Genomic DNA, 13,849 nt, shown 5'->3' with positions numbered 1-13,849 from the left:
CCCGCACGACCCCCTACACTGCCCGAACACCACTGCACTGCCCTAAACCTTGAAACACCACCCCCACATGACCCCTATACTGCCCGAACACCACTGCACTGCCCTAAACCCTGAAAAACCACCCCAGCACGATCCCCTACACTGCCCGAACAACACTGCACTACCCTAAACCCTGAAACACCACCCCCGCACGACCCCCTACACTGCCCGAACACCACTGCACTGCCCTAAACCCTGAAACACTAGCCCCAGCATGACCCCCTACACTACCCAAACACCATTGCACTACCCTAAACCCACCCTAAATCTACCCTCAGCACGACCCCCTACAATACCCAAACATCACTGCACTAACCTGAACCCTAAAACACTACCCCCAACACGACCCCCTACACTACACCAATACCACTGCATTACCCTAAACCCTAAAACACTACCACCAGCACGACCACATACACTACACAAACACCACTGCTCTATTCTAAACCCTGAAACACCAGCCCCTGCATGACCCCCTACACTGCCCGACCACCACTACACTGCCCTAAACACTGAAACACCAGTCACAGCACAAACCTATACACTACGCAAGCACCACTGCACTGCCCTAAACCCTGAAACACCAGCCCCAGCACAACCCCCTACACTGCCCGAACACCACTGCACTGCTCTAATCCCTGAAACACCACCCCCCGCAAGACCCCTTACACTGTCTGAATTTGACTGCCCTAAACCCTGAAACACCATCCCCAGCAAGACCCCGGACACTGCCCTAAAACCTGAAACACCACCCCCAGCAAGACCCCTACACTGCCCGAACACCACTGCACTGCCCTAAACCCTAAACACCACCCCCAGCGTGACCCCCTTCAGTGCCCGAACACCACTCCACTGCCCTAAACCCTGAAACACCAGCCGCAGCACGACCCACTGCACTGCCAGAACACCACTGCACTGCTCTAAACCCTGAAACACCACACCCAGCAAGACCCCCTACACTGCCAGAACACCACTGCCCTAATCCCTGAAACACCTCCCCCTGCATGACAACCTACACTGCCCGAGTACCCCTGCACTGCCCTAAACCCTGAAACGTCAGCACCACCATGACCCCCTACACTGCCCAAACACCACAGCACTGCCCTAATCCCTAAACACCAGCCCCAGCACGACCCCCTACACTGCCCGAACACCACTATACTGCCCTACACTGCACTACACTAAACTCTGAAACACCACCCCGCACGACCCCCTACACTGCCCAAACACCACTGCACTGCCCTAAACCCTGAAACTTCACCCCCAGCACGACCCCTACACTACCCAAACACCATTGCACTACCCTAAACCCACCCTAAATCTACCCTCAGCACGACCCCCTACAATACCGAAGCAACCCTGAAACACCATCCCCAGCAAGACCCCCGATACTGCCCTAAAACCTGAAACACCACCACCAGCAAGACCCCTACACTGCCTGAACACCACTGCACTGCCCTAAACCCTAAACACCACCCCCAGCATGACCCCCTACAGTGCCCGATCACCACTGAACTGCCCTAAGCCCTAAAAGACCACCCCCAGCACGACCCCCTACACTGCCCGAACACCACTGCACTGCCCTAAACCCTGAAACACCACCCCCAGCACGACCAACTATATTGCCCGAACACCACTATACTGCCCTAAACCCTGAAGCACCAACCCCAGCACGACCCTCTACACTTCCCGAACACCACTGCACTGCCCTAAACCCTGAAACACCAGCCCCAGCATGACCCCCTAAACTGCCCCAACACCACTGCACTGCCGTAAACCCTGAAACACCAGCCCCCTGCATGACCCCCTACACTGCCCGAACAACACTGCACTGCTGTAAACCCTGAAACATCAGCCCCCTGCAAGACCCCCTACACTGCCCGAACACCACTGCACTGCCCTAAACCCTGAAACACCAGCCCCCTGCAAGACCCCCTACACTGCCCGAACACCACTGCACTGCACAAACCCTGAAACACCAGCCCCCTGCAAGACCCCCTACACTACCCGAACACCACTGCACTGCCCTAAACCCTGAAACACCAGCCCCCTGCAAGACCCCCTACACTGCCCGAACACCACTGCACTGCCCTAAACCCTGAAACACCAGCCCCCTGCACGACCCCCTACACTGCCCAAACACCACTGCACTGCCCTAAACCCTGAAACACCAGCCCCAGCACAAACCCCTACACTGCTCGAACACCACTGCACTGCTCTAAACCCTGAAACACCACGCCCAGCAAGACCCCTACACTGCCAGAACACCACTGCCCTAATCCCTGAAACACCGCCCCCTGCATGACAACCTACACTGCCCGAGTACCCCTGCACTGCCCTAAACCCTGAAACGTCACCACCACCACGACCCCCTAGACTGCCCAAACACCACAGCACTGCCCTAATCCCTAAACACCAGCCCCAGCACGACCCCCTACACTGCCCGAACACCACTATACTGCCCTACACTGCACTACACTAAACTCTGAAACACCACCCCGCACGACCCCCTACACTGCCCAAACACCACTGCACTGCCCTAAACCCTGAAACTTCACCCCCAGCACGACCCCTACACTACCCAAACACCATTGCACTACCCTAAACCCACCCTAAATCTACCCTCAGCACGACCCCCTACAATACCGAAACAACTCTGAAACACCATCCCCAGCAAGACCCCCGACACTGCCCTAAAAGCTGAAACACCACCCCCAGCAAGACCCCTACACTGCCTGAACACCACTGCACTGCCCTAAACCCTAAACACCACCCCCAGCATGACCCCCTACAGTGCCCGATCACCACTGAACTGCCCTAAGCCCCTAAGCCCTAAAAGACCACCCCAAGCACGACCCCCTACACTGCCCAAACACCACTGCACTGCCCTAACCCCTAAAACACCACCCCCAGCACGACCAACTATATTGCCCAAACACCACTATACTGCCCTAAACCCTGAAGCACCAGCCCCAGCACGACCCTCTACACTTCCCGAACACCACTGCACTGCCCTAAACCCTGAAACACCAGCCCCAGCATGACCCCCTACACTGCCCCAACACCACTGCACTGCCGTAAACCCTGAAACACCAGCCCCCTGCATGACCCCCTACACTGCCCGAACAACACTGCACTGCTGTAAACCCTGAAACATCAGCCCCCTGGAAGACCCCCTACACTGCCCGAACACCACTGCACTGCCCTAAACCCTGAAACACCAGCCCCCTGCAAGACCCCCTACACTGCCCGAACACCACTGCACTGCCCTAAACCCTGAAACACCAGCCCCCTGCAAGACCCCCTACACTGCCCGAACACCACTGCACTGCACAAACCCTGAAACACCAGCCCCCTGCAAGACCCCCTACACTACCCGAACACCACTGCACTGCCCTAAACCCTGAAACACCAGCCCCCTGCAAGACCCCCTACACTGCCCGAACACCACTGCACTGCCCTAAACCCTGAAACACCAGCCCCCTGCACGACCCCCTACACTGCCCAAACACCACTGCACTGCCCTAAACCCTGAAACACCAGCCCCAGCACGAACCCCTACACTGCTCGAACACCACTGCACTGCTCTAAACCCTGAAACACCACGCCCAGCAAGACCCCTACACTGCCAGAACACCACTGCCCTAATCCCTGAAACACCGCCCCCTGCATGACAACCTACACTGCCCGAGTACCCCTGCACTGCCCTAAACCCTGAAACGTCACCACCACCACGACCCCCTAGACTGCCCAAACACCACAGCACTGCCCTAATCCCTAAACACCAGCCCCAGCACGACCCCCTACACTGCCCGAACACCACTATACTGCCCTACACTGCACTACACTAAACTCTGAAACACCACCCCGCACGACCCCCTACACTGCCCAAACACCACTGCACTGCCCTAAACCCTGAAACTTCACCCCCAGCACGACCCCTACACTACCCAAACACCATTGCACTACCCTAAACCCACCCTAAATCTACCCTCAGCACGACCCCCTACAATACCGAAACAACTCTGAAACACCATCCCCAGCAAGACCCCCGACACTGCCCTAAAACCTGAAACACCACCCCCAGCAAGGCCCCTACACTGCCTGAACACCACTGCACTGCCCTAAACCCTAAACACCACCCCCAGCATGACCCCCTACAGTGCCCGATCACCACTGAACTGCCCTAAGCCCCTAAGCCCTAAAAGACCACCCCCAGCACGACCCCCTACACTGCCCGAACACCACTGCACTGCCCTAAACCCTAAAACACCACCCCCAGCACGACCAACTATATTGCCCAAACACCACTATACTGCCCTAAACCCTGAAGCACCAGCCCCAGCACGACCCTCTACACTTCCCGAACACCACTGCACTGCCCTAAACCCTGAAACACCAGCCCCAGCATGACCCCCTACACTGCCCCAACACCACTGCACTGCCGTAAACCCTGAAACACCAGCCCCCTGCATGACCCCCTACACTGCCCGAACAACACTGCACTGCTGTAAACCCTGAAACATCAGCCCCCTGGAAGACCCCCTACACTGCCCGAACACCACTGCACTGCCCTAAACCCTGAAACACCAGCCCCCTGCAAGACCCCCTACACTGCCCGAACACCACTTCACTGCCCTAAACCGTGAAACACCAGCCCCAGCACGACCCACTATACTGCCCGAACACCACTGCACTGCTCTAGACCCTGAAACACCACGCCCAGCAAGACCCCCTACACTGCCAGAACACCACTGCCCTAATCCCTGAAACACCCCCCCTGCATGACCCCCTACAATGCCCGAGGACCACTGCATTTCCATAAACCCTGAAACTTCACCCCCAGCATGAACCCCTACACTGACTGAACACCACAGCACTGCCCTAAACACTAAACACCAGCCCCAGCACAACCCTCTACACTGCCCGAACACCACTATACTGCCCTAAACCCTGAAACACCAGCCCCCTGCACGACCCCTACACTGCCCGAACACCACTGCACTGCCATACACCCTGAAACACCACCCCCGCACGACCCCCTACACTGCCCAAACACCACTGCACTGCCCTAAACCTTGAAACACCACCCCCACATGACCCCTATACTGCCCGAACACCACTGCACTGCCCTAAACCCTGAAAAACCACCCCAGCACGATCCCCTACACTGCCCGAACAACACTGCACTACCCTAAACCCTGAAACACCACCCCCGCACGACCCCCTACACTGCCCGAACACCACTGCACTGCCCTAAACCCTGAAACACTAGCCCCAGCATGACCCCCTACACTACCCAAACACCATTGCACTACCCTAAACCCACCCTAAATCTACCCTCAGCACGACCCCCTACAATACCCAAACATCACTGCACTAACCTGAACCCTAAAACACTACCCCCAACACGACCCCCTACACTACACCAATACCACTGCATTACCCTAAACCCTAAAACACTACCACCAGCACGACCCCATACACTACACAAACACCACTGCTCTATTCTAAACCCTGAAACACCAGCCCCTGCATGACCCCCTACACTGCCCGACCACCACTACACTGCCCTAAACACTGAAACACCAGTCACAGCACAAACCTATACACTACGCAAGCACCACTGCACTGCCCTAAACCCTGAAACACCAGCCCCAGCACAACCCCCTACACTGCCCGAACACCACTGCACTGCTCTAATCCCTGAAACACCACCCCCCGCAAGACCCCTTACACTGTCTGAATTTGACTGCCCTAAACCCTGAAACACCATCCCCAGCAAGACCCCGGACACTGCCCTAAAACCTGAAACACCACCCCCAGCAAGACCCCTACACTGCCCGAACACCACTGCACTGCCCTAAACCCTAAACACCACCCCCAGCGTGACCCCCTTCAGTGCCCGAACACCACTCCACTGCCCTAAACCCTGAAACACCAGCCGCAGCACGACCCACTGCACTGCCAGAACACCACTGCACTGCTCTAAACCCTGAAACACCACACCCAGCAAGACCCCCTACACTGCCAGAACACCACTGCCATAATCCCTGAAACACCTCCCCCTGCATGACAACCTACACTGCCCGAGTACCCCTGCACTGCCCTAAACCCTGAAACGTCAGCACCACCATGACCCCCTACACTGCCCAAACACCACAGCACTGCCCTAATCCCTAAACACCAGCCCCAGCACGACCCCCTACACTGCCCGAACACCACTATACTGCCCTACACTGCACTACACTAAACTCTGAAACACCACCCCGCACGACCCCCTACACTGCCCAAACACCACTGCACTGCCCTAAACCCTGAAACTTCACCCCCAGCACGACCCCTACACTACCCAAACACCATTGCACTACCCTAAACCCACCCTAAATCTACCCTCAGCACGACCCCCTACAATACCGAAGCAACCCTGAAACACCATCCCCAGCAAGACCCCGATACTGCCCTAAAACCTGAAACACCACCACCAGCAAGACCCCTACACTGCCTGAACACCACTGCACTGCCCTAAACCCTAAACACCACCCCCAGCATGACCCCCTACAGTGCCCGATCACCACTGAACTGCCCTAAGCCCTAAAAGACCACCCCCAGCACGACCCCCTACACTGCCCGAACACCACTGCACTGCCCTAAACCCTGAAACACCACCCCCAGCACGACCAACTATATTGCCCGAACACCACTATACTGCCCTAAACCCTGAAGCACCAACCCCAGCACGACCCTCTACACTTCCCGAACACCACTGCACTGCCCTAAACCCTGAAACACCAGCCCCAGCATGACCCCCTAAACTGCCCCAACACCACTGCACTGCCGTAAACCCTGAAACACCAGCCCCCTGCATGACCCCCTACACTGCCCGAACAACACTGCACTGCTGTAAACCCTGAAACATCAGCCCCCTGCAAGACCCCCTACACTGCCCGAACACCACTGCACTGCCCTAAACCCTGAAACACCAGCCCCCTGCAAGACCCCCTACACTGCCCGAACACCACTGCACTGCACAAACCCTGAAACACCAGCCCCCTGCAAGACCCCCTACACTACCCGAACACCACTGCACTGCCCTAAACCCTGAAACACCAGCCCCCTGCAAGACCCCCTACACTGCCCGAACACCACTGCACTGCCCTAAACCCTGAAACACCAGCCCCCTGCACGACCCCCTACACTGCCCAAACACCACTGCACTGCCCTAAACCCTGAAACACCAGCCCCAGCACGAACCCCTACACTGCTCGAACACCACTGCACTGCTCTAAACCCTGAAACACCACGCCCAGCAAGACCCCTACACTGCCAGAACACCACTGCCCTAATCCCTGAAACACCGCCCCCTGCATGACAACCTACACTGCCCGAGTACCCCTGCACTGCCCTAAACCCTGAAACGTCACCACCACCACGACCCCCTAGACTGCCCAAACACCACAGCACTGCCCTAATCCCTAAACACCAGCCCCAGCACGACCCCCTACACTGCCCGAACACCACTATACTGCCCTACACTGCACTACACTAAACTCTGAAACACCACCCCGCACGACCCCCTACACTGCCCAAACACCACTGCACTGCCCTAAACCCTGAAACTTCACCCCCAGCACGACCCCTACACTACCCAAACACCATTGCACTACCCTAAACCCACCCTAAATCTACCCTCAGCACGACCCCCTACAATACCGAAACAACTCTGAAACACCATCCCCAGCAAGACCCCCGACACTGCCCTAAAACCTGAAACACCACCCCCAGCAAGACCCCTACACTGCCTGAACACCACTGCACTGCCCTAAACCCTAAACACCACCCCCAGCATGACCCCCTACAGTGCCCGATCACCACTGAACTGCCCTAAGCCCCTAAGCCCTAAAAGACCACCCCCAGCACGACCCCCTACACTGCCCGAACACCACTGCACTGCCCTAAACCCTAAAACACCACCCCCAGCACGACCAACTATATTGCCCAAACACCACTATACTGCCCTAAACCCTGAAGCACCAGCCCCAGCACGACCCTCTACACTTCCCGAACACCACTGCACTGCCCTAAACCCTGAAACACCAGCCCCAGCATGACCCCCTACACTGCCCCAACACCACTGCACTGCCGTAAACCCTGAAACACCAGCCCCCTGCATGACCCCCTACACTGCCCGAACAACACTGCACTGCTGTAAACCCTGAAACATCAGCCCCCTGGAAGACCCCCTACACTGCCCGAACACCACTGCACTGCCCTAAACCCTGAAACACCAGCCCCCTGCAAGACCCCCTACACTGCCCGAACACCACTGCACTGCCCTAAACCCTGAAACACCAGCCCCCTGCAAGACCCCCTACACTGCCCGAACACCACTGCACTGCACAAACCCTGAAACACCAGCCCCCTGCAAGACCCCCTACACTACCCGAACACCACTGCACTGCCCTAAACCCTGAAACACCAGCCCCCTGCAAGACCCCCTACACTGCCCGAACACCACTGCACTGCCCTAAACCCTGAAACACCAGCCCCCTGCACGACCCCCTATACTGCCCAAACACCACTGCACTGCCCTAAACCCTGAAACACCAGCCCCAGCACGAACCCCTACACTGCTCGAACACCACTGCACTGCTCTAAACCCTGAAACACCACGCCCAGCAAGACCCCTACACTGCCAGAACACCACTGCCCTAATCCCTGAAACACCGCCCCCTGCATGACAACCTACACTGCCCGAGTACCCCTGCACTGCCCTAAACCCTGAAACGTCACCACCACCACGACCCCCTAGACTGCCCAAACACCACAGCACTGCCCTAATCCCTAAACACCAGCCCCAGCACGACCCCCTACACTGCCCGAACACCACTATACTGCCCTACACTGCACTACACTAAACTCTGAAACACCACCCCGCACGACCCCCTACACTGCCCAAACACCACTGCACTGCCCTAAACCCTGAAACTTTACCCCCAGCACGACCCCTACACTACCCAAACACCATTGCACTACCCTAAACCCACCCTAAATCTACCCTCAGCACGACCCCCTACAATACCGAAACAACTCTGAAACACCATCCCCAGCAAGACCCCCGACACTGCCCTAAAACCTGAAACACCACCCCCAGCAAGACCCCTACACTGCCTGAACACCACTGCACTGCCCTAAACCCTAAACACCACCCCCAGCATGACCCCCTACAGTGCCCGATCACCACTGAACTGCCCTAAGCCCCTAAGCCCTAAAAGACCACCCCCAGCACGACCCCCTACACTGCCCGAACACCACTGCACTGCCCTAAACCCTAAAACACCACCCCCAGCACGACCAACTATATTGCCCAAACACCACTATACTGCCCTAAACCCTGAAGCACCAGCCCCAGCACGACCCTCTACACTTCCCGAACACCACTGCACTGCCCTAAACCCTGAAACACCAGCCCCAGCATGACCCCCTACACTGCCCCAACACCACTGCACTGCCGTAAACCCTGAAACACCAGCCCCCTGCATGACCCCCTACACTGCCCGAACAACACTGCACTGCTGTAAACCCTGAAACATCAGCCCCCTGGAAGACCCCCTACACTGCCCGAACACTACTGCACTGCCCTAAACCCTGAAACACCAGCCCCCTGCAAGACCCCCTACACTGCCCGAACACCACTGCACTGCCCTAAACCCTGAAACACCAGCCCCCTGCAAGACCCCCTACACTACCCAAACACCACTGCACTGCCCTAAACCCTGAAACACCAGCGCCCTGCAAGACCCCCTACACTGCCCGAACACCAATGCATTGCCCTAAACCCTGAAACACCAGCCCCCTGCATGACCCCCTACACTGCCCAAACACCACTGCACTGCCCTAAACCCTGAAACACCAGCCCCCTGCACGACCCCCTACACTGCCCAAACACCACTGCACTGCCCTAAACCTTGAAACACCACCCCCGCACGACCCCCTACACTGCCCGAACACCACTGCACTGCCCTAAACCCTGAAACACCACCCCCGCATGACCCCCTATACTGCCCGAACACCACTGCACTGCCCTAAACCCTGAAACACCACCCCAGCACGATCCCCTACAATGCCCGAACACCACTGTACTGCCATAAACACTGAAACACCAGTCCCAGCATGACCCCATATACTGCCCGAACACCACTCCACTGCCCAAAACCCTGAAACACCAGCCCCAGCACGACTCACTGCACTGCCCAAACACCACTGTACTGCTCTAAACCCTGAAACACCACGCCCAGCAAGACCCCCTAAACTGCCAGAACACCACTGCCCTAATCCCTGAAACACCGCCCCCTGCATGACAACCTACACTGCCCGAGCACCACTGCACTGCCCGAAACCCTGAAACTTCACCCCCAGCACGACCCCCTACACTGCCCGAACACCACAGCACTGCCCTAATCCCTAAACACCAGCCCCAGCATGACCCCCTACACTGCCCGACCACCACTATACTGCCCTAAACCCTGAAACACCAGCCCCCTGCACGATCCCCTAAACTGCCCGAACAACACTGCACTACACTAAACTCTGAAACACCACCCCGCACGACACCCTACACTGCCCAAACACCACTGCACTGCCCTAAACCCTGAAACTTCACCCCCAGCACGACCCGCTACACTGCCCTAACACCAAAGCACTGCCCTAAACAATTAACACCACCCAAAGCATGACCCCCTACACTGCCCGAACACCACTGCACTGCCCTTAACCCTAAAACACCACCCCAGCATGACTCCCTACACTGCCCAAACAACACTGCACTGCCCTAAACCCTGAAAAACCACCGCCAGCTCGACCCCCTACACTGCCTGAACACCACTATACTGCCCTAAACCCTGAAACACCAGCCCCCTGCACGATCCCCTACACTGCCCGAACAACACTGCACTACCCTAAACCCTGAAACACCACCCCCGCACGACCCCCTACATTGCCCAAACACCACTGCACTGCCCTAAACCCTGAAACTTCACCCCCAGCATGACCTCCTACACTGCCCAAACACCACAGCACTGCCCTAAACCCTAAACACCACCCAAAGCATGACCCCCTACACTGCCCAAACACCACTGCACTGCCCTTAACCCTAAAACACCACCGCAGCACTACTCCCTACACTGCCCAAACACCACTGCACTGCCCTAAACCCTGAAAAACCACTGCCAGCTTGACCCCCTACACTGCCCGAACACCACTGCACTGCCCTAAACCCTGAAACACCAGCCCGCTGCACTATCCCCTACACTGCCCGAACAACACTGCACTACCCTAAACCCTGAAACACCACCCTCTCACGACCCCCTACACTGCCCGTACACCACTGCACTACCCTAAACCCTGAAACACCACCCCCAGCACGACCCCCTACACTGCCCAAACACCATTGAACTACCCTAAATCTACCCTCAGCATGACCCACTAAACTACTGAAACATCAATGCACTACCCTGAACCCTAAAACACTACCCCCAACACGACCTCCTACACTACACCAATACCACTGCACTACCCTAAACCTTAAAACACTACCACCAGCACGATCCCATACACTAAACAAACACCACTGCACTACCCTAAACCCTGAAACACCAGCCCCAGCACGACCCCCTACACTGCCCGAACACCTCTGCACAGCCCTAAACGCTGAAACACCAGTGACATCATGACCCCCTACACTGCCCAAACACCACTGCACTGCCCTAAACCCTGAAACACTAGCCCCAGCACAACCCCCTACACTGCCCTCTCACGACCCCCTACATTGCCCGAACACCACTGCACTGCCCTAAACCATGAAACACCACCCCCAGCATGACCCCCTACACTACCCAAACACCATTGAACTACCCAAAATCTACCCTCAGCATGACCCACTAAACTACTGAAACATCAATGCACTACCCTGAACCCTAAAACACTACCCCCAACACGACCTCCTACACTACACCAATACTACTGCACTACCCGAAACCCTAAAACACTACCACCAGCATGATCCCATACACTAAACAAACACCACTGCACTGCTCTAAACCCTAAAACACCACCCCCCCACAAGACCCCCTACACTGCCCGAGCACCACTGCCCTAAACCCTGAAACACCATCCGCAGCAAGACCCACAACACTGCCCTAAAACCTGAAACACCACCCCCAGCAAGACCCCTACACTGCCCAAACACCACTGCACTGCCCTAAACCCTGAAACACTGCCCCCTGCATGACTCCCTACACTGCCCGAGCACCACTGCATTGCCCTAAACCCTGAAACACCACCCCCAGCATGACCCCCTACACTGCCCGAACACCACTGCACTGCCGTAAACCCTGAAACACCACCCCCAGCACGACCCCCTACACTGCCCGAACACCACTATACTGCCCTAAACCCTGAAACACCAGCCCCAGCACGACCCCCTACACTGCCCGAACACCACTGCACAGCCCTAAATCCTGAAACACCAGCCCCAGCACGATCCCCTACACTGTCCGAACACCACTGCACTGCCCTAAACCCTGAAACACCAGTCCCAGCATGACCGACTACACTGCCCGAACACCACTGCACTGCCCTAAACCCTGAAACACAACCCCCAGCACGACCCCCTACAATGCCCGAACATCACTTTACTGCCCTAAACCATGAAACACCAGCCCCAGCATGACCCCCACACTGTCCGAACACCACTGCACTGCCCTAAACCCTGAAACACCAGCCCCAGCACGACCCCCTACACTGCCCGAACACCACTGCACTGCCCTAAACCCTGAAACACCAGCCCCAGCACGACCCCCTACATTGCCTGAACACCACTGCACTGCCCTAAACACTGACACACCAGCACCAGCACGACCCCCAAAACTGCCCGAACACCACTTCACTGCCCTAAACCCTGAAAAACCAGCCCCCTGCACGAACCCCTACACTGCCCGAACACCTCTGCACTGCCCTAAACCCTGAAACACCAGCCCCCTGCAAGACCCCCTACACTGCCCGAACACCACTGCACTGCCCTAAACCCTGAAACACCAGCCTCCTGGAAGACCCCCTACACTGCCCTAACACCACTGCACTGCCCTAAACCCTGAAACACCAGCCCGCTGCACTATCCCCTACACTGCCCGAACAACACTGCACTACCCTAAACCCTGAAACACCACCCTCTCACGACCCCCTACACTGCCCGTACACCACTGCACTGCCCTAAACCCTGAAACACCACCCCCAGCACGACCCCCTACACTGCCCAAACACCATTGAACTACCCTAAATCTACCCTCAGCATGACCCACTAAACTACTGAAACATCAATGCACTACCCTGAACCCTAAAACACTACCCCCAACACGACCTCCTACACTACACCAATACCACTGCACTACCCTAAACCCTAAAACACTACCACCAGCACGATCCCATACACTAAACAAACACCACTGCACTACCCTAAACCCTGAAACACCAGCCCCAGCACGACCCCCTACACTGCCCGAACACCTCTGCACTGCCCTAAACGCTGAAACACCAGTGACATCATGACCCCCTACACTGCCCAAACACCACTGCACTGCCCTAAACCCTGAAACACCAGCCCCAGCACAACCCCCTACACTGCCCTCTCACGACCCCCTACATTGCCCGAACACCACTGCACTGCCCTAAACCCTGAAACACCACCCCCAGCACGACCCCCTACACTACCCAAACACCATTGAACTACCCAAAATCTACCCTCAGCATGACC

The sequence above is a fragment of the Triturus cristatus genome, chromosome 1_1, assembly GCF_964204655.1.
Source record: "Triturus cristatus chromosome 1_1, aTriCri1.1, whole genome shotgun sequence".
Lineage (NCBI taxonomy): Eukaryota > Metazoa > Chordata > Amphibia > Caudata > Salamandridae > Triturus > Triturus cristatus.
This window is presented reverse-complemented; position numbering follows the sequence as displayed.